The following is a 21,823-nucleotide window of genomic DNA, read 5'->3' as shown; positions in this document are numbered from 1 at the left end:
TGTTGAAGAAGCTGAAGCTGACAGGTCCTATGAAGACCTACAAGACCTTCTAGAACTAACACCCAAGGAAGATGTCCTTTTCTTCATAGGGGATTGGAATGCAAAACTAAGAAGTCGAGAGACACTCAGAATAATAAGCAAGTTTGGCCTTGGAGTACAAAATGAAGCAGGGCAAAGGCTAACAGAGCTTTGTCAAGTTAACATGCTAGTCATAGCCGACACACTTTTTCAACAACCCAAGAGACAACTCTACAAATGGACACCACCAGATGGTCAATACCGAAATCAAATATATGGAACAGTATGTGTAAATCAAGAAAATACTGATGACAATAGTTGAAAACCTGATGCAGTCATAGAATTGGTAGGAAGCTGTGATTACATGAGAAGAACATGCAGGTCCTTGGAATATTGAAGAAGACCTGCTTTCTTTTCCTTCAATATTTTTCTGTTTTGAGTATAATGCTAATTTTAATAGCTGAGTATTTTCTTGTCTTCTTTGGATATAATCTATTTTAAGTTATTTTGACAATCCAAAGAAAAGTTTTGTTGAACAATTTTCCTTGGGATTTTAATTCTGATTTGTTCTGGGACCAAGACATTTAAAGATATAGTAAATATTTGTAAAATTACTTCAAAGAAATTTGAACCCAAGTGGTGTGAAATCACATTGGGTCATTTTTAATTTAGTAAAAATTATTGGCCTGTCTGTAATGCATACAATACTTGTATGTATTATTGCTTAAATAGGTGTTTAAATTTTACATGCTTTGAATAATTTTAGCTTAAATGAGTTAAAGGCACAATTTAATTAAGACTAATGAGATGCTGAAAGAATGCATTTTGCTTCATACTTTGCCTGGATGGTATCTCTCTTTACAGTACTCATTTACCAGTGACAAATAAAAAAGTCAATAAAGTCCTGTTTTCATCAACTAGACTAATGAACTTCATTAGTTGATCATGTTATCAGTGTAATTACTACATACTACGTTTTGCCCTTGGTTATTAAGGCAATAGATTTCTGCAACTTAGGAGAACTGACTAGGAGGACAAGAACTCAGTTTAGCTCTAGAAATAACCTTGGTCCTTCTTTTTAAAAGCTCACCATTAAATCCTCCAGGAAATACTTTGGCTATTCCATATATTTAGTTGCAGTGGTTTTGACACTCTACTTAGGAAATATTTTGCTAGAGAACTTTGTTTTGTTATGGTTGAGTGTGCCTTTTTAAGATACTATGGTGGATGGAATCATGGGCCCCAAAAGATATGTTGAAGTCTTAACCCCTGATACTTGTGATGTGACCTTATTTAGAACTAGGATCTTTGCAGAAAAAAGTTGAGATGGAGTCATACTAGAGTAGAGTGAACCCTTAATCCAATATGACTAGTGTACTTATCAGAGAAGAAACACAGGGAGAATGCCATGTGGTGAGAGAAGCAGAGGCTGGAGTGATACAGATGCAAACCAGAGTCAAGGATTGGCACTGACCACCACATGCTAGGAAGAGGTAAGGAGGATTCTACCATGAGTCTCCAAGGGAGTATGGCCCTGCCAACACATTGATGTTGGATTTCTACCTTCCATAATGGTGAGGGAGTAAATTCTTGTTTTTAAAGCCACCCATTTTATGGTACTTTGTTATAGCAGTCTGAGGAAACAAACACAGATGTCTTACTTAAATTGTTAACCAGGATAGATTAACTGCTTAGCTAGTGAGGAGGAGGTGATCAGTTCTTCTCAGGGATAAATGGGAGGCTCAGAAGTCAATGTGTTGGTCATCAGGACAAACTCTCAAAAATGTGGTGAGATTTACATCAGAGGAATAGGAATGAGGGTAGTGGTTTGGAAGGGGCAAGAGATGGTGAGAGAGAGGTGGAATTAAACTACAGAACTTGGAGTATGTTATTCAAGTGAAAAAACCTTTTCTGTGCCTTTGAAATGTTTGGGGGGTTGGTATGTGACTTTGAAAACATGGGAGTTTTTCATGCATTACAGATTGCTGTTGACAAAACTCCAAAAAACTACCACAAACTTCAGATAAAATGAATCCCAAGTAAAAATCTGGTTTTGATGTGATATGAGTGGCAAATGATTGCAAATAATTTTAGTAATTTATATATAAATCAAATGAATTGTATTTTACGATTGACAGTTACCCTAGGGGAATTTTGGATCACATTTAAAAATCACTTGTATAGGAGATACAGCATTAAAATGAGAGCCAGAGGGGGGGGGAAATATAATATATATATATATCCTTTTTATTAATTTTATATCCAATTATTTATATTCACAAATAACTGCATATATAATTTAATCATATATCAGTCCAAAGATATATCTCAGGCTTTGTAATTTTTCTAGATACAGTTGGTGTCCATGCTAGCTAAGCTAGGAAAAGTCTAGAAACTCAATATATAAGCAACTCAAAAAACCAAAACATCCATTTTGATGATTCTTCGTTTACTCTAAAACTGGGGCAGGAATGATAAATAAGAGTTTTGAACTCTTGTCTTTGTAGATGGAGAGTGTAACAATTAGGAAACAGTCTGAAAGTTTGTCAGTGGGAGGAAAAAGGAAGAAAATACAAGCCTTCGCTAATTCACGATTTTGACTCAAATAACAAGAAACTGGTGTCATGAAAACAGATCTTCTGGGGGGAAAAATTGGGATTGTGATGGTGCAGTACTTTGAGATACTCTCAGAAGAGCTTAAGGGCAAAGATGTTTCATGGTCCAAAGTGCATTCTTATTGATGACTATTTCTGGACAGTTATCTTTGAACTAATATTACAAAGGAAAATCCTTATCACCTGTGTAATCCTCCATGTGTACCTGGGTTTTAGTGATCCCATAATTTTATGTGAACAAAGAATGAGCTCAACATGATACAATTTCTGCCAAGCTCTCAGATCTAGTTTTTTCTACTAATGCATCATAACAGAGAAAGTCGTTTTCTGATTCTGCAGTTCTAAGGGAGAACTATCTTTATCTTTTACTTTATGCTAGGCAAAGGAAAAACATTTTTGAAGTTCAAGTAAATAAGGATGATTATTTGGCATTAAGACTTTGAAATCCCTTGGTGAAGGTGTTACAATATTAAAGTGTACTTGTTTGATTTTAGAAGTGCTGCTGTTGGACATGCTAAGAGTTTTGAAGTTTAATTTTGATTTATTTCCTTACTAGAGTGATCATTTTGATGAAATCTTAACATTTTGTTTCAATGTTGCTAGCCAAAATAACCATACTTTATAGCCTTTTTGAGACAGTTTGATTGTAAATTCACATTTGTCTATCAGTATTAAGAGAGATGACTCCAATCAAAGGAGGTGGGCAAGCATTTCTCTTCAAACTTTCCAAAAAGAACTGAGTGCTTATCTGTGAACCAGAGCATAGTTTGACATATACAGCTGTGTGTAACTCAAGCACTCTCCATGGTACAAAATGGAGGTTGAACTAGATAGGAATGAACATTTCAATGCCATTTTATACACCTATAAACATTCTCCCCATTTTGTTGTTGTTTGTTTGTTTTGGCCATGCCAAGCAGCTTGTGGGATCTTAGTTCCCTGTCCCAGGATTGAACTCATGCCCTTGGCACCCTTGGCAGTGAAAGCAGGGAGTACTAACAACTGAACTGCCAGGGAATTCCCTCCCCTTTTGTTTTTAATTCATTAGTGTCTATTTCCAAATCTTCATTCCCATGATTATATCATCCTTTGACCTGTTAGGATTACAGGTGTGGTAGCTTATAGCTTTTTAATTGAAGGCTAGTCAGCTATCTATATGATATGATTTGATGGGTTCCATGAGGTCCACATGGGCTTTCCTGGTAGCTCAGCTGGTAAAGAATCCTTCTGCAATGAAGGAGACCCTGGTTCAATTCCTGGGCCAGGAAGATCCCCTGGAGAAGGGACAGGCTACCCATTCCAGTGTTCTTGGGCTTCCTTGGTGGCTCAGATGGTAAAGAATCCACCAGTAAAGCGGGAGACCTGGGTTTAATCCCTGGGTTGGGAAGATCCTCTGGAGGAGGTCATGGCAGCCCACTCCAGTATTCTTGCCTGGAGAATCCCCGTGGACAGAGAAGCCTGGTGGGCTACAGTCCATTGGGTCACACAGAGTCGGACACCTGAGCAGCTAAGCACAGCACAGCACAGCGTGAGGTACAGATGCACACGAGGTCACCTTCCCCTGAATCTCTCTTTACCAGCCAGTCTAAGGGCTTATGGTTCCCCACGTATTTCTTTGGGTTAAATCACCATGTCTTCAGAAAGCATGTTAAAATATAAATGTGTTAGATGGGAGGAACAATCTTTCTACATAGATTACCTGCCAGAGATCAAACCTCCAAAGAAATAGACACCAAACAAGAATCTTGACAGAGGAAAGATGACAGCATGATGTGCATGGTGAAACACTATAAGTAGGAGTTAGTTGAAGGAACTGCAGTAGAGGGTTCTGGGTCACCAGGATTCAGTGTGAGAATCATACATGCTTGGAGGGAATTTGTGAAGGAAGATGCTATAAAGGGGAAAGTAAAATTAAGAATATGTTCTGTGCTATGAATCCTTCTGGCACATTGTACAAATATGTTTTCAGTATTCCAAGTGGTCACTTAGTATGTTGAAATTTATACTTTTGTTGAATTTTAATCAAATTCATGTGGGACTTCCCTTACGGACCAGTGGTTATGACTTCACTTTCCAATGCAGAAGGTGCCGATTAGATACCTGGTCGAGGAGCTAAGATCCCCCATGCCTTGAAGCCAAAAAACCAAAACATGAAACAGAAACAACATTGTAACAAATTCAATAATGATTTTAAAAATGGTTCGCATTAAAAAAAATCTTTTAATAAAAGTCAAATTCATGGCAAAGTGATGATGGGAGCTAGTGGGTGCAGTTACCCAACCCCTCTGCGTCTGCTTCTCAGCAGAGCTTTGTTGTTTGATCTAGAACTACAAAGTCTACGGTAGTGTGGAAAGTTATCTTGTGGTGTCCGGAAGTTCCCAGCACACATGTAAGAAATTCTGCAAGAAATTAGAATAAGTCAGACGTACTGACAAACATTTCAAAATTGAAAATTTCTTGAAATTTTCAAGGTAATAACGAATATCAAGAATGGCTTCCTGGGAATCCAGGGTGTGATAAAGGTAAGCAAGTATGTGGAGTTTATTTTATAGGCATGCTCATTGTTTGCGTTTCTAGTCTTTATTTTCTTTCGTTCCCTTTCCTTCCATTTCTTACCTCTCTCTTCCTTTCCTCCAGTTTGTTCTCTCTTCTTTCTCTTTTTACCTTTTGAATATTTATAGTTATATAATCAACCAGTTCAGGGCATTTGGCTGTAATAAAGGATTTTTTTTTTTTTTTTGGTGAATCCTGACTTCTCGGTCATTCTCTCAAAAATAGTTGTAAGGAGATAGATTAAGGAGTTACAGGAGCACTAAAGAGAAACTTTCCTTGCCTTGTAATTTCATAAGCTTTCCAATGCTATCACATTAAATCCATAAAGTATTGACTTGGGCAATTTTGCCAAGAGTAAATTAATAGCCATTTGTGTTTCTTAGATTATAAATCAACCTAATCAAAAATAAATAAATAAATAAAACAACCTAATCAACTTCCCAGCCTCACAGTAGCTCTTCCTTCCACTTCTGTTACAGTTCAAAGGGAATATTTAAAATATTGTATGTTTATATCTTTTTTTAATATGTATTAGATTACTACTTACTTTGTTAGGGCTTCCCAGGTCGTACTAGTGGTAAAGAGCCTGCCTGCTAATGCAGGAGACTTGAGAGATGCAGGTTTGATCCCAGGGTTGGGAAGATCCCCTGGAGAAGGGCATGGCAACCCACTCCAGCGTTTTTGCCTGGAGAACCCCATGGACAGAGGAGCCTGGTGGGCTATATAGTCCATGGGGTCTCAAAGAGTCAGACACGACTGAAGTGACTTAGCACACACTTTGTTAATATTTTTTCTTCACAGTATGTCTCATTCATTCATCAAACCCCTTTCCCAGTCGGGCATCATTAACCTTGCTTTGTAGATAAAGAGACATGGAGGTCAATAGTCTTGGCAAGTGTTTTGTCCACTCACTGCTATTGCTGATAATAGATAAAAGTATTGGGAAAACTGCAGCTTTATTACCTTGTTTACCTTGCCCGAAGTTAGGTCTTCATTATGCATCAGGGGACTGTATGCTGCAATGAAACTGCAAAAACTGAATAAGCATATTAAAGATGATCTGTGTGTTGCTAAATTACAGATATACGAGTGTTTTTACCTGTAGCCGTGTAGGTAAGTGTCTGCTTTTATTTACTTGTATGATTGTGTTTTCATACCAGTACCACCTTCTGTTCATTTAAAGTGGTTAAGAGCAGATCCTGGGTTTTCCTTAGAGTATAGGTTTCAGAGGATGTTTCATCATTAGCTCATTCCTTTTACATAGCCAATTTTAATAATTATCGTCATGTCTTAAAGTATGTGCACACTTGTTTCTTCAGCCAGAGAAGCTCCATTTTAACTGCTAGCAAACTTAATAACTCGAAAGCTTTCAAACATAGTCTATTGTCCAGGGCTTTCATGCTGCATGTCAACAAAGAGAATGTCTGTGCTCACTCAATTTGCAAACATCTGGAGGAAAATAATGTGATAATTAGGAGGCAACATGGGTTCATCAAAAACAAATCATGCCAAACTAACTTAATTTCTTTCTTTGATTTCTTAACAAGCTGAGTGGAACACAGTAGTATTTTTATTATAGAAAGGCACCCGATGTAGCTTCTGAACATTCTCAAAAGACCTAGGGAAAATGCAGATGAGACGAAATAACCCACTGAGGTAGGATATCTTTGTGAAAAGGTGTAGGTAACCATTATTTATGTGTGGTTCAGTATATAGTTAGGCAAAACTGTTAGGTAAATTTTGTTTTATTAGCTGTACCTTTATTAAATATCTTAAACTTTTGACTTTGATGTATATTTTATATCTCATCATTTTTAACTGGCTATAAGGATTCAATTTCTAAAAATTGGTAGTTGGTCTTTGAGAGAGAAATGTAAACCATGGCCAACTTTTTCCATTGGAAAATTGTGAAAATCATATATATGTATCTTTGTATCTATACACACAGAGTCATACATCACATACATGCATTATGGTAATTCATAATCTATTTCCATATACCACTAATATTATTTTGATAATATTATTTTGATAATTGTTCTTTCAGACTTATTTCTGTGTGTAATATGTATGTTTTAAAAAAGTAGAAACATGCTTCCTATTTTTTTTAATTATGTATTTTTTTGGTCATACCACATGGCTTGTGGGATTGGTCTGACCAGAGATTGAACCTATGCCCTTGGCAGTGAAAGCAAGGAGTCCTAACCATTGGACTGCCAGGCAATGCCTATGCTTGTTATTTTTAAACTAACTTTTTCACTTAATTATGTACTGTTAACACAGTCCCAGGTCAGCAAATGTAGCTTTGTAGACTCATTTCTAAGGGCTGCATAGTATTCCAGTATTTGGATATGACATATTTATGGCTGATTGTCTCTAGTTTAGATTATATGTTTGTTGTTGTTATTACTATAAATTATACAAAGATAGCTATACTTAATCTTTCTATACAGTCATAAGATAAATGACTAAATGTAGTATTATTGCTATTTTTCTTGAAGTATAGTTGCTGTATTATACTATATAAGTTCAGTTCAGTTCAGTCACTCAGTCATGTCCGACTCTTTGCGACCCCATGAATCGCAGCACGCCAGGCCTCCCTGTCCATCACCAACTCCCGGCGTTCACTGAGACTCACGTCCATCGAGTCAGTGATGCCATCCAGCCATCTCAGGTGTACAATGTAGTGATTCACAATTTTCAAGAGTTGTACTCCATTTATAATTATAAAATACTGGCTGTGTTTCTCGTGCTATACAATATATCCTTGTCACTTATTTTATACCAAATTGTTCATACCCCTAACTGTCCCTTCTGTTTCCTTCTTCTCGCTGGTAACAGCTGGTCAGCTCTCTGTATCTGTGAGATGGCTTCTTTTTGTTGTATTCACTGGTTTGTTGTGTTTTGAAGATTCCACATTCAAGGGATATTGTACAGTACTTGCGTTTCTCTGTCTGACTTATTTCACTTACTATAATGCCCTCAAGGTGCATCCATGTTGCTGCAAATGAGAAAATTTCATGGTTTTTATGTATCGCTGGGCAGTATCCCACTGTATATATATGGTTTGGTGGTTAGTCGCTAAGTTGTGTCCGACTCTTGCGACTCCATGGATGCAAGGAGCCTGTCGGGCTCCTCTATCTATGGGATTCTCCAGGCAAGAGTACTGGAGTGGGTGGCCATTTCCTTCTCCAGGGTATCTTCCCAACCCAGAAATCGAACCTGAGTTTCCTGCACTGCAGGCAGATTCTTTACTGACTGAGCTATGAGGGAAGGTTTGTATACATATATATCTATCTCACATCTTTCTCCATTCATCTGTTGATGGACACTTAAGTTGCTTCCATATCCGGGCTATTGTAAATAAAGCTGCTATGAACTTTGGGGTGCATATATCCTTTCAGATTACTGGATTTTGGGGGGATATATACACCAGGAGTAAAATTGCTGGGTCATATGGTAGTTCTATTTTTAGTTTTCTGAGAAACTTCCATACTGTGTTCCACAGTGGCTGCACCAATGACATTCCCACCAACAGTGTACGGGGTTCCCTTTTCTCCATAGCTTTGCTGACATTTGTTGTTTGTGTTCTTTTTGATGGTAGCCATTCTGACAGTTGTGAAGTTTTTTGGCATTCCCAACTAGTGATGTTGAGTACCTTTTCATGTGCCTGTTGGCCATCTGCATTTCCTCTTTGGAGAAAGGTCTCTTCAGTTGTTCTGGCCATTTTTTCAACAGGGTTGTTTGATTTTTTGATGTTGAGTTGTTCAAGTTGTTTATATATGTTGGATATTAATCCCTTATCAGTCATATCATTTGCAAATATTTTCTCCCATTAAGTAGGTTGTCTTTTCATTTATTGTTGGTTTCTTTTCTGTGCAAAAGCTTTTTAAGCTTAATTACATCCCATTTGTTTATTTTTGCTTTTATTTTTCTTTACTATAGGAGATGGATCCAAAAAAAAAATATTGCTATGATTTATGTTGAAGAGTTTTCTGCCTGTGTTTTCCTCTAATAGTTTTTTAGTGTCCAATCATGTTTTTAGGTCTTTATTTTGATTTTATTTTTATGCATGATGCTAGAGAATGTTTTAATTTTATTCTTTCACATGCAGCTGTCTGGTTTCCCCAGAACCTCTTATTGAAGAGACTGTCTTTTCTCTATTGTATATTCTGATGTTCTGTTTTGTGGAGTAATTGACCATAAGTGCATGGATGTATTTCTAGGCAATCTGTTTCATTGATCTGTGTGTCTGCTTTTGTGCCAGGACCATCCTCTTTTGATTACTGTAGCTTTGTAGTATAGTATGAAGTCAGGGAGCATGATTCCTCCAGCTCTGTTCTATCTCAAGATTGTTTTGGTTATTCGGGGTCTTTCGTGTTTCCATACAGATTTTAAATTTATTTCCTCTGGTTCTGTGAAAAATGTCATTTGTGTTTTGATAGAGATTGCATTGAATCTGTAGATTGCCTTAAGTAGTGTAGTCATTTTAACAATGTTGATTCTTCAAACCCAAGGACACTGTGTGACTTTCCAGTTGGCGTTGTCTTTCATCAGTGTTATGGTTTTCTGAGTAAAGGTCTTTTGCCTCCTTAGGTAAGTTTATTCCTAGATATTTTCTTATTTTTGATGTAATGTACATGGAATTGTTTCCTTAATTTCTCTTTCTGCTAGTTTGTTGTTATGTATAGAAACACAACAATTTCTGTTTATTAATTTTGTATCCTATAACTTTACCAAATTCATTGATGAGGTCTAGTAGTTATCTCAGAGAAGGCGATGGCACCCCACTCCAGTACTCTTGCCTGGAAAATTCCATGGATGGAAGAGCCTGGTGGGCTGCAGTCCATGGGGTCGCTAACAGTCGGACACGACTGAGTGACTTCCCTTGCACTTTTCACTTTCATGCATTGGAGAAGGAAATGGCAGCACACTCCAGTGTTCTTGCCTGGAGAACCCCAGGGATGGGGGAGCCTGGTGGGCTGCCATCTATGGGGTCGCACAGAGTTGGACATGACTGAAGTGACTTAGCAGCAGTAGCAGCAGTAGTTATCTGGTGGCTTCTCTAGGATTTTCTATGTGTAGTGTTATAGACAATGTATCATTGAATCAATCAAGAATATGAAAGTTATATAATAATGATTTGATGTGTGCTTAATTGCCTTCTAAAAGGTTAAACTAGTTTACATTCCTGCCAGCTGTTTATAAGAGAAAATATATATATATATATATTCATATTTATAGACATATACGTACCTATATACTTATGTATCTCTGTCCCTGTCTCTAACCATATATATGTTTATATATGTATAAATATAGGGCTTCCCTGGTAGCTCAGCAGTTAGAGCATCTGCCTGCAATGCAGGAGACCCAGGTTCGATCCCTGGGTTGGGAAGATCCCCTGGAGAAGGAAATGGAAACCCACTCCAGCATTGTTGCCTGGAGAATCCCATGGACGGAGGAGCCTGGTGGGCCGCAGTCCACGGGGTCACAAAGAGTCGGATACGACTGAGCTACATATGCATGCATTCTTTTAAGAAAAATAGGAGGTTTCTCTTTGAGAAAAGTAAAATTCACTGTAAATACTTGAAAAATGAAAGTTTTCATAAATATTTTAGAAACTTCATGTTTCATTATGCAGCTGTGATGAAAGGATTTCAAAGAATAGCCTAAAATTGACTTTTCTCCTGTTTCTCTCTAAAGATTTATCAAAAGGAGAGATTCATTTTTGTGGCAATTATCATTCTTATTGAACACTTTGAAATAAGAATTTTTCTATGCCTCACAGTGACATTAAATTATATTCTTTGTTAATATATTAAACAAACCAAGGCCTTTTAAATGGTATTTGAGATGAAAGATTCTGTTTTGTACGTTAATACTGCAGCAAATACAGTTTCTCAGATCTACGGTTAGGTAGCTCTGATTTCCCATTCTCTTCTCTTCCTCCTTTTTATTTGTTGTGCCTCATTAAAATTTCAAATGAAACCATATGACACTGATTGGAATTGTTTCTGTTGGGGGGAAATGTACACACTAGATGAGAGGCAGAAATTCATCTGCATTTGAACCCTGCTATTTGTTTGACACAATGGATTTTCAGAAATGTGATTGCAGGAGCTAAATCTTTAATAAAATTGCTATTGACTGTCCCTGCAGGAGGCAATGTGCATGGCAGCTAAACAGGAAGGTTTGAGCTCTAAGCTCTGTAGATTATTGGCTGTGTAACTAACCTCTCTTAAGTACATTTGTTCATCTGAAAAATGTAGTAATATAAACTCCTTAAGGCTGTTAAGGGGATTCAACACGATGATTTAAATAAGCACTTGGAATCTAGTAAGCTCTCAATAAATGTTAGCTTTTACTGATATCTCTTGTTGAACCAAACTTTCCTTGGATGGTGGGGCATAACCCTTCCTGCATCTTTGGCAAAAACTCCTCTCTGTTTGCCCCAAAATTATTGCATCATTTTGGAGCAATTGTATCAAAATCTGCAAAATAACTCTTGTGTGAATGTTTTTCCTCTCCCTTCTCTTCTTCCTTCTTGCTTTCCTTTCTTCCTTCCTTTCCTCCTTCCCTCCTTTTTTCTTCCTTCCTTTCTTTCTTTATTTGCATTTATTGTGCACCACTTGTTTTATATACTCTGCTAGACACTGGAGAAGGAAAAGCTGATTGGCTCTTTTTCCTGAAGGAACTCGTAGACCAGTGGAGGAGACAAATATTAATCGGATAATCACATAAATAAATATAAAGTTGCAAAGATGCCAAGTACTATGTTAATGATAGATAACACGGATTATAAGAGAATATAGAAGATTGGAAAGACTTCCCCAAGGAATTGAAACAGGGATATAAATTAATATAAGAGTTAAATGGACATGAGTTTGAGCAAACTCCGGGAGATAGTGAAGGACAGGGAAGCCTGGTGTGCTGCAGTCCATGGGGTCGCAAAGAGTCGGACATGACTTAGTGACTGAAAAACAAGAGTTAAATAGCGGAACAGTAGACATTTAACTAGTCTCCTTGTATCTGCTATTGCTACTTACACTGTCCTCCACAAAGAAGGCAGAGTCAATCTCATTACAATGAAAGCCAGATTACATTAGAGCTCTACTCAAATCTCCCATCATTGTTACTGAAAGCTCAGCCTCTCTAAACACCAGTACTGAATAAAATCCTAGAGACCAGAGTTTGGGGTGAAGCAGAAAAGGATAGCTTTATTACTTTTCCAGGCAAAGGGAGACACATCAGGCTTCTGCTTAAAAAAACTGTGTCTCAACCTCAGTGAACTTGGTGAGGGCTTTTATAATGGGGGGCAAAAGTGGGGTCTCTGACAAGGTTAGGGTATGAGCAGGGCCTGCAGTCTCTTAATCTTGTTTTAGGTGGTGGTGGTGTTGTTCATTCACTAAATTGTGCCCTACTCTTTGCAACCCCATGGTCTGCAGCACACCAGACTTCTCTGTCCTTCATTATCTCCCAGAGTTTGCTCAAACTCATGTCCATTGAGTCGGTGATTTTATCTAACCATCTCATCTTCTGTTGCCCCCTTCTCCTTTTGCCTTCAATCTTGCCCAGCATCAGAGTCTTTTCTAGTGAGTCAGCTCTTCACATCAGGTGGCCAAAGTAATGGAGCTTCAGCTTCAGCGTCAGTTCTTCAAATGACTATTCAGAGTTGGTTTCCTTTACATTTGACTGGTTTGATCTCCCTGCAGTCCAAGGGACTATCAAGAGTCTTCTCCAGCAATTTTGATGCACAATTCAAAGCATAAGTTCTTTGGCACTCAGCTTTCTTTTGGTCCAGCTCTCACATCCATACATGACTACTGGAAACACCATAGCTATGACTATGTAGACCTTTGTTGGCAAAGTGATGTGTCTGCTTTTTAATATGCTGTCTAAGTATGACATAGCTTTCCTTCCAAGGAGCAAGCATCTTTTAATTTCATGGCAGCGATTACTGTCCACAGTGATTTTGGAGCCCAAGAAAATAAAGTTTGTCACTGCTTCCACTTTTTCCCCTTCTATTTGTCATGAAGTGATGGGACAAGATGCCATGATCTAAGTTTTTTTAATGTTGAGTTTTAAGCCAGCTCTTTCACTCTCCTCTTTTACCCTCAAGAGGCTCTTTAATTCCTGCCATTAGAGTGGTATAATCTGCATATCTGAGGTTGGTGATATTTCTCCCATCTCACTTGGTCATTCTCCTTATCTTGATGAGCTTCTCTGGTCTGTTTAATCTTGCATCAGGAAATTTCTTGGCTGCTCCTCCCTTGATCAGCAACTGTTAGAACAGTTGGAACTCCAGGAAGGTCATAATGGCTAGAGCCTTGCCTACAAGAAACGGGAGACAAAAAGGCTCTGTGCCTGGGAGTCCCACATGGCCCCACTAAGTTTCATCTTAACTTTCCGTCTCAGAGTGAATCTCATAGTCCTTAGCTCATTTTTATAGAGCCCTATTGGAGAAGGCAATGGCACCCCACTCCAGAACTCTTGCCTGGAAAATCCCATGGACTGAGGAGCCTGGTAGGGTGAAGTCCCTGGGGTTGCTAAGAGTCGGACATGACTGAGCGACTTCACTTTCACTTTTCACTTTCATGCATTGGAGAAGGAAATGGCAACCCACTCCAGTGTTCTTGCCTGGAGAATCCCAGGGACGGGGGAGCCTGGTGGGCTACCGTCTATGGGGTCGCACAGAGTCAGACACGACTGAAGCGACTTAGCAGCAGCAGCAGCATAGAGCCCTATGTGATTGTCTTCTTGCTGGCTATCTGACCTCATCTCCTACCACTCTCTTTCTACGCATTCCTCTCCAGCCACACTAGCCTCCTTGATGTCCCCTGAACACACGGGTAAACTCCATCTCAGAATCTCTCATCTTGCTTCTCTGTGCCCCATACTCTCTTCTCCAGATGCTCCCTGACTCCTTGTTTGCAGCCCCTCTCCTGGTTTGCAAGCAAAATTCAAGTGTCACACACAAATATCTCAGTGCTTCAAAGTTTGCTCCATTAAAAATACACACACACACACACACACACACAAATACCACTCTTCCTGTCAAAAATGTATGTGAAAGTACCACACTGTAGTCACACTATGGTTTTTCATTTGTTTTTTAATGATGATGGATGTTAACTGGACTTACAGTGATGATCAGTTTGTAATATATAAAATATAGAATCATTGTGTTGTATATTTGAAACTAATATAATATGAAATGAAAGTTGTTTAGTCATGTCCGACTCTTTGTGACCCCAGGGACAGTACAGTCCATGGAATTCTCCAGGCCAGAATACTGGAGTGGGTAACCACCATTCCCTTCTCCAGGGGATGTTCCCAACCCAGGGATTGAACCCAGGTCTCCCGCATTGCAGGCAGATTCTTTACCAGTTGAGCCCACAGGGAAGCCCAAGGATCCTGGTGTGGGTAGCCTGTCACTTCCCCAGCAGATCTTTCTGACCCAGGAATTGAACCGGGGTCTCCTGCATTGCAGGCAGATTCTTTACCAGCTGAGCTACCAGGGAAACTAATGCAATATTGTATGTCAATAATATCTTAATATAAAAGAATAATAAGAATTTGCCTAAAAGCATATAGAAGTTACTAAAATATTTCAAGCAGGAAGTGGGTTAACATGATTAAATTTCTGTTAAAAAAAAAAAAAAACCAAATGAAAAAACCTTACTCTGGCTACAGTGTGATATTTTCACATACATTTCCCCTTCCTACTCTTCATGTCCTTGCATAGACAAGAAGAGGCCAATTACCTGTATTTTTTAACAGAGCAAACTTTGAGGCACTGAGATATTTGTGACACTTAAATTTTGCTTACAAACTAGGAGGGGGCTGCAAAGGGGAAATCAGGATTTGGCCTTTTACTAATGTATTATTGTTCTTAGAGGTGTAATCACCATGTCATTCTTTCATCTTGAGGGCCTCCTGAGATTATTCAAGATATTTAATTCTATATTTGTATATGTTGAATCTGCATATAAAGAATTCATTATATTCTACATATTATTTTTTCTGTTTTGCTTGTTTGAATTTCTGCTAAACACACTACCCAGAATTCAAGTAGTGTCTAATTCTGTGTATGTCAATTGACATTATCTGGACCCAGTTCCTTCTCTTCTCCCAAAGTACATTTTATAGCAGGAAACTGGTAGAAGAGGAAAATCATAAAATTCAATTTTTTTTTTCATTTTATATCATCATTTTTAAGCAGAAAGACTTTAGGAGGGACAAGTGAGGTGGGAATCAACAGATTTTTGTGGCATCAGTTAGTTATTTTCTCTTTTTGCAAAGGAATTTGAGAACTTGCTTGTCAAGCTTGATTTTAAGATTGTGGCTACTTTGATGAACATTTCTACATGTGCTGTGTGTTCATGGCATAGTTTTGCATTTTGGAGGAGCACTAATTTCTGTTCAGAAGAAATCAGGCCTGCTTAGTCAGCACTCCTTGTCTTTGGAATCTTCTCCTTCCCCCACTTAACTTGTGTAATTTGCTTCTGTGTTTTTGTTAATATATGTTCTTGCTTAGGGGATTAAGCTTGCCATTATATGTCCATTGTGACCCTTTACTATGGTTTTGGTTAATCCTGGTCCTACTTTCTGTTTGCTTAGGCAAATGAGGCTCAGTGTTCTTTCAGATATCTTTGAAAGTAATGATATCAATAATTTAAAATTTAATAAGTTTGCATATCCTGGTTGACCCTGTTTGACCAACATGTGTTCATAGTGTTGTCTCTTGAGCAACCTCACGGACCTCTATGGATCCATTTAGCTATGAAGTAAAATCATATAGTAGTGTAAACTCAGTGTAAGACATTTTTGGAGAGATCTCCTATATCCCAACTTATTTTTCAATTGGTTAACTCAGTTCCCTCAAATAGGAATAATGCCTCACATTTGTATAACACTCTGTAGTTAACAAAATACATTGAGAGGCATGCTTTTATGTGGCTTTGCCCCCAACAATTCTGTGAGGCAGGCTGGACATGTATTATTATCCTTATTTTACCAATGAGGAAAAAGGAATTGAGACTTGCCTCACCTGCTTACAGCAAGTAAGTGGCAAATCTGAATCTAAAAGCCAAGACTTAAGATTTCACTTGACTAGGTGGTTTCTCCACATAGTCATGCTACCTCCTAGGCATAGCTTTCCCACCCATGAGTTGCTGTTCTAGGTAGTGTTGAGACCATGGCTTTCTCAGCACTCAGTGTAATGCAGGATTATTATTATTTTCTGTATACCATGATATTAAAAAAGCCTAGAAGCACAGTCTTAGTACTTAATGGAAGAAGAGAAACCTGCTTAAGTCACTGAATGAAAGATTTAGTATATGCCTAGTAGTCTGTGAGTTCAAATGTTTCTCCAGTATACCTTCACCCACTCTCTAATACCTGTATGCATTTGCCTCCAAGGAACCTCCCCTCCTGACTCTCCATCTCTGTGGCCCCAGGAAGCCTACTAACAACAGTGACCCAGAGATGTGGGTGTGGAGGTGTGGGCCTCAGTATGTCTGTGCACTGCCTCTTCTGGTCCTGGTGATTGGCTCAAAGGTGCTCATAGGATTCAATCAGAGAGACTTCCTTTGTGACTTTTGGGAAAGAGAATATGACCACCCTCCTGGAACTGAACCGGGAAGCATGCAGACTGGAGCTGCTGCCATCTTGGCTTCTCCTGAAGCCAAGATTGTAATGAAGGGTAGCTAAGAGATAAACTGAGCCCTGCTAATATCATTTGATGTCAAAATAGCACACACCAGCTCCATACTTTAGAGTTATATGAATCAGTAAATTCCCCCTTTCCTTAAAATAATTGGATTAGGTTGTTGTCACTTGAAGCCTGATGAATCCTAATATATTTCTGCTTGAACAACACAAAAAGTCATCTGGACTCTTTCACAAGTGATTAAAAGTTTTTATTTGTCACCTTAAGAGGCCTTGGGAGACAGGAATGATTTAGAAATGAAGGTTCCAATTTGATATTATCTCTTCCAGCCTAAGTGTGTTTTTCTTCTGTCTCTGGAAAGATGATTCATAGCCCTATGAATAAAAACTATCACTGTATAAAGTTTCACAGAATCTGTGTTTACAGAAGGTGCTTTTGTCACAGTCAGTTACCTGTGTTAATTCAACAAATAATTACTATTATGACACTGAACTAGGCTAGGGAACAAGACATCATCCTTGCCCTCAAAATGTTTAATTTAGTTGGTCGAAAAGACACATTATTGTGGAAAGGAAAGTAGTTACAAGTCAGTATAGAACTAAATGTGATTTGAGTGTCACTGGGGAAGGCAAAGGAGGACAAGGCCATCAAAGATTGAAAAATGATAATCTCCATGAAAGAGACAGGGCTGGAGTCACGTCTTTAAGATTTGGGCAGGTGACGTGCAAGAAGTCCTTCCAGGAGCTGAAGCATAGCATGGGCAAGGACTCCAAGACAGGAGAGAACGGTGATGGAAGACGGTAGTGACTCAACAGGATGGGATGCAGCAGAGGAGTAGGGGGAGGAAAAAATAGCTTGGAAAATTCCATCTGTTACTTCTGAGAACAACTTTGGAATAAAGCTCTTTGCTTAGGATTTGCATTGAGAAACCACAGCAAGACAGTAACCTTTGAGCATTTACTGTACACATTTGTTGGTGTTCAGTTGCTCAATTATGTCTGAACCTTCGTGACCCCATGGACTGCAGCACGCCAGGCTTCCCTGTTCTTCACTATCTCCCAGAGTTTGCTCAAACTCATGTCCATTGAGTCAGTGATGACATCCAACCACCTCATCCTCTGTCACCCCCTTCTCCTCCTGGCCTTAGGTGAAACACTTCACAAGGATTATCTCACTTAATAACATTACCTTTGAAGTGGTTATTGTGTTTACATCTTAATGAGTGGTTGAGGCAGAACCACGAAGGTCAGTTTGCCTTTGAAACATATGCAGTTGTGTTTGGTCATGAAATTCCCTCTCCTGTCTAAGATGAACGGAGCAGTCACTTTGCACAACCTACTTGATAATCATGTTCTCACAGTTCAATGAGTATTCATATTTTTGGCACATTTAATATTCAGAGTTACTATCTACACATTCTTAGAATGACTGGGTTTCAAGCATTTGAAGAGCATTTCATTTCTTCTAGACTTTAAGCAACAGAATGAAATTTCATGAATTAGATTCAATTAATATTGAGAACATCACAATAGCTAGGGATGCACTTGTATCATTATTATTTTGTTTTTCTCCAACAAACAGGGAAGGTAACTGTCTTTATTCCCATTGTAAGGACTATAAAACTGAGATTAAAAGTATTTAAGGAGCTTGCCTAAAGGCATACCATTAGTGTGGGCAGAACTGTGCCTTTTAAAGTCCTGTTCTTTCCCACTCCCTTAGGCTATTGGTGGCGGAAGGGTATGGTTCTAAAGGTTGGCATTTGTGAGTATAAAAATTCCAAGTAAGTACTATTAGTGATGCCTTGACAGAGATTAATCTTCTTTCAAACTGTACGTCTCATTTGGAATTCTCATTTGTTTGTCTCATTTTTTAATAATCTGTCAACAAGTCAGGTAACAAACATTTTTTGAGTATATATTTTTATGTAATATTATGCATATTATGCAACTTAAAAAGAACTTTGCATGAACTCCACACTAACGGAACTTAAAATATGGTTGAGGGACCAGGTAGAAAGTTACACACCAGTACGTGGACAATTGTGTGGTACAAGAGATGCGTGATCTATGACAAAATATTAAACACCTGTTTTAACTAACAGCTAATTGCCAAAAGAATGATGTCACATAAATATTAAGGTCAGTGAGTTCACAGTAAGAAAACAATTGTAGGCCTGGGAGTGGTTTGGAAAGGCTTCATGAAAGAAGTATGTGAAGTCTGGAAGGTAGGTCTTGAAGAGATGAGAGTGTCCTGAAAAGCTGAGAGGTAGGGAAGCATGTGATGTGCTCCAGGGAGCAGTTTGCCTGAAACCAAGGTTGGAGTAGGGAACCACAGAAGTGGGTCAGGACCAGCCTGAGAAGGTCTTAAAAAGAAAACAGACTTGATAAGGCAGGAGGAATGGTGTTTGGGAGGGGGTGGTTAAGAGGGGTGGGAACAGGGCAGAATTTTGCAGAGGAATTAAAACATGAGGAGAGAAGAAATAAAGGTTCACCTGGTATATAAGAAATTGGGGAAATTAGGTGAAATAAAGAGGATCAATTAAAGTGACTGAAACAGATCTAGCCTCTGCAGGCTATGGGGGAAGAGGTAAAAGACAAATGCATATCAAGGAAGCAATCAGATAAATTCAAGCTATCTGGCATCCTCTTAGACAAAGTAAATGATCATGAATAATAAATAGAAAGGAGGAAAATAAAAAGGAAATCAAAGAGATCAGATATTTAAATAAAACCACAACTTGTAAACTGTGATTGAATTATAGTTAAAAACCCCACAGTAGCTATAAAAGCCATTTGGTGTGGAATTAATGGGAATATTTGAATGTGGCCTAGACTTTGGATATTAGTGGATCATTATTAATTTATAGTTTTGATAGTGATATAGTGGTAATGTATGAGAAAGTTCTTATTCTTAAGAGAGGAGTGATGTATGCTGACAAGTATCTTAATATCTGCTCTTTACTTTCAAATTACTTGGCAAAATATGCTGTTATTCAGTTGCTAAGTCATGTCTGACTCTCTGCGACCCCACAGACTGTAGCACCCCAAGCTCCTCTGTCCTACACCATCTCCCAGAGTTAGCTCAGATTCATGTCCACGGCAAAATATATGTCTGTGTATTTGTATATCTCTATTGTATCTGTATCTATGTCTTATCTGTGTCTATAGGTATATTCACACCTATGCCCTTACTCATCCACCCTCATTCCTATCTCTATCCCTATACTTAGAGCTAGATCCAGACATGGTGGTGGTGGTGTAGTTGCTAAGTCATGTCTGACTCTTGTGATCCCTGGACTGTAGGCTGCCAGACTTCTCTGACCGTGGGATTCTCCAGGCAGTAATACTGGAGTGGGTTGCCATTTCCTTCTCCAAGATCCAGACAAAGAAAATAAATATTATTAATATATATTTATGTGATATAATGTTATAAATCATGAAATCTAGTTTGTTTGTCTACAGATGAGCACTGTGTTATTCTTTTACTTTTTCTGTATGTCTTAAGATTTTTATGATAATAATTGAGCCAGAGGGAAGAGGGAGAAATAGGTCAGGCCTTGGAACCTAAAGCAGAAGCAGTGTGAGTGGGAAAGAAGGAACAGATGTGCAGGGATAATTGGCAACTCTGGGAGATTTGTTTTACCCAGAGCATCAGAGGACTCTGTTACGCATGAGTTTTGACATAAGGCCTTGCTGATTGGATGTGGTCACATTTATATCAAGACAGGAAAGTCTTCAGGGGAGGTAAGTTGGGGAGAGAGTATATTCTGTTTCAGAAGGTTTAGTTTCAAGTGAACCTGGGCTTTCCAGGTGAACACTTGCTGGAGGAAGGTAGCCCAAGCTCTGAGGAAATAGAACCAGCCCAGAGATGTCACTTTGTTATTCAGTCACGGAAGGTGATGGTTGAAATCATGGAACTGGAGACCAATTAGGAGCAAGGAAGTGCTCAAAAAGGAAAGTGAGATAAGGCTTGAGAAATGCTTGTAGTTAGGTGGGGAGAAGAATACGTGGTGGCCACAGAGCAGAGAGAACAGGCCAAGTCAGAAGGAAATAGGTTAGCATCTTGAAAAAGATCAAGGGAGGACATGACGCCCAGCAAGCAATCTATAAATCTTTCTGAACAAATGAATGAACAGAGTTTTACAAGTCTGTCAAAGTAGAAAGTTCATCAAAGTAAAGAGATAGGAAGCAGTCAAAAAATTGGTAAGTCAACAAAAAAGGTATTTAAGATTGGGTGTTAAGAAATTTAAGAAGTTATTTTAAACTCCGACTAGAGATTTATGGGAGAATTTTGGAGTGGTCGTTGAGCAAGCACAAGTCAGCATGGAGAAGAAAAGATGAGTTGAGGATGGCTCTTAAGGGCAGCTTGGAGACAGAGAAACCTGGGTTCAACTCCTGGCTCTTAACTCATGAAAGACTTCCCTGGGCTTCAGTTTTTATTTCCCTAAAAAGTGGTTGGACTAACTGATGTACAGTATTTCTCTCAATGTGTACAGTCTGTTGGCACTTATATTTTTTTTTAAAAAAGGTATGTAGACAAGATTGTTCTAAGTTCCATTTTATGGTGTCATTTTAAGAATCCTATGCGTCCACAATTGTGTTGACTACTGAGACTGTATAAACACTTTACTCTCTTTCTTTTGTGCAAACTAATTAAAAAAGTGGATTTATAATCAATTATTGGAATAGTCAATACATATATCTATACAATATTTTGATATAAATAAAATGTGACTTGGTTGAATTGCAAAGGTATATTTTAATTTTTTATTTCCACTATCAAAGTTTTTTTTTTTAAAGAATCTGTCATAATTGGTTGCTATGCAATAATAGTTATTTCTATAGGAAGTTAGGGGAAGACATACTCAAAACTCTTTACCTCTTCCCTACTCCTTTATAAAATTTGTATATCCTATTAGGTCCAAATATACAGAAAAGATTATGCAGATGGTACTATTCTGCTT

At 38.3% G+C, this 21,823-nt stretch overlaps 1 protein-coding gene and 1 non-coding gene across 2 annotated transcripts in view; both read left to right on the top strand.

Annotated features, from left to right (window-relative positions):
- NXPH1 (neurexophilin 1) overlaps positions 1-21,823 on the top strand; it is a 366,446-nt gene that overhangs the window by 200,438 nt on the left and 144,185 nt on the right. The window lies entirely within an intron of this gene.
- TRNAC-GCA (transfer RNA cysteine (anticodon GCA)) lies at positions 10,513-10,584 on the top strand. Its single transcript has one exon. It is a non-coding gene; the product is annotated as a tRNA-Cys (tRNA).

This window comes from Bos mutus, chromosome 4, assembly GCF_027580195.1.
Source record: "Bos mutus isolate GX-2022 chromosome 4, NWIPB_WYAK_1.1, whole genome shotgun sequence".
Classification (NCBI taxonomy): Eukaryota; Metazoa; Chordata; class Mammalia; order Artiodactyla; family Bovidae; genus Bos; species Bos mutus.
Note: the sequence above shows the minus strand (reverse complement) of the source record. Positions and strands in the feature narration are given on the sequence as shown.